This window comes from Amblyomma mixtum, chromosome 4 (genome assembly GCF_055824585.1).
Source record: "Amblyomma mixtum isolate Tamu chromosome 4, ASM5582458v1, whole genome shotgun sequence".
Lineage (NCBI taxonomy): Eukaryota > Metazoa > Arthropoda > Arachnida > Ixodida > Ixodidae > Amblyomma > Amblyomma mixtum.
Window position 1 is genome coordinate 80,421,109 of NC_143015.1, and position 1,537 is coordinate 80,422,645.

Below are 1,537 nucleotides of genomic sequence, written 5' to 3' on the forward strand. Positions count from 1 at the left end.
TGCCTCAATCTATCGAAAAGGTGAAACAGCTTATTTGCTGCGCTCAAATTTCGCATTAGGAAGTAACGTAATCGTCGGTAATTTTTTCTTGTTTAATTTCGTTGTGTGATGCAAACTTTTTATTCTTCGCTGCTGTTCTGAAGTTTTTGTGTCACTGGGCTGTGGTGTGTTGAGGTGCGGTATGAGAACTTACAGTACAAAAGAGAAAGCGGCGGCAGTGGTGTGGCTAATTGAAACATTCAATCCGCTATGTCCGGAAACAATTCCCGATGAGGTTTCGGCGGCGGCCACCATCTCACACAGCCGTTTTTAAATGGCGCCAGACGTTTGAAGGCACCGGGTCCGTGACAAGGCAAGTACGAAAAGATAAATGAAAGACACACCGCGGAATCGGAGATGCGCTTGAGGGCGTCTTTGAAACCAACCCTCGTATGACGTGCACCCGTGCTGGGCTTATTCGGCGTAGCTCCATCGACGGTGAGCCGAGCACTCAAAAGCAAATGAAGGCGTCCGTACAGGGTGCGGGTACACCAGAATTTAAGCCCCACAGACAAAGCCCAGCGGGTGTCATTCTGCCGCTCAGAGCAGCAGAGGGTGGCAGCAGATCCTGGACACCTCGATTTTCTGCTGTTCAGTGACGAGGCTGTTTTTCACCTGGATAGCCAAGTGAACCGACAGTGTACGCGGTGTTGGGCGAAAAGCAACCCGCATTTCATTCACACCAGGGCAGTCAAGTCATCACGCACAGTTGTATGGTGTGCAATTCGGCAAGAGGGAGTGGTCGGCCCGTACTTCTTTGAGGACACCATGACAGCCGACTGCTAACTGCGCCTATTGAAGGCAAAATTTCTGCCTGAGCTGGTGGAGTACCATATGCAGCAGCAGGTAGGGATCTTTCAGCAAGATGGTGCGCCTGCACACTATGCAGCCAATGTCAGTAAATGGCTTGATGAGCAATTTCAGGGCCGGTTGATGGGGCGTGGGTCGGCGAATATGCCTTGGCCATCGCGATCGCGGAATTTGACAGTATGCAGTTTTTTCGTATAGGATATATCAAATCGCCCGTCTACAGGACTGGAAGCCTTGGCACTCTTGAGGATCTTCAGGAGCGGGTCAAAGAAGACTTCAACACGACAAGAGACGACATGAGAGCTGCAGTGTTCAATGAATATACGCACAGGCTGCAGCGAAGCATAGACGCTGCAGGCGGCAACTTTGAGGATTGATTGTTGTTGTTGTTGTCCTCGAAATGTCTGTAATGCCTGAAATAGGCGGTGCAGGTAGTGAATAAATGAATGAATAAATAAAATGTTCAGGGCAGGCTTGCAAGGGTAGTCTTTTGTTTTGTTATCAGCCAATGTAGAAGCACGAGCGAGTTGATGGCAGATAATTCTTAAAACAGCATAAAACAGACACGGACAGAAGGAAGGGACGCAAACAAGAGCGCACGTCGTGCAGTGCCAATAAATTACTACTGTTTCTTTCAACAGCTTACACCATGTTCTTCCGATAACGCAACGTCCAGCGAGGGGAACAC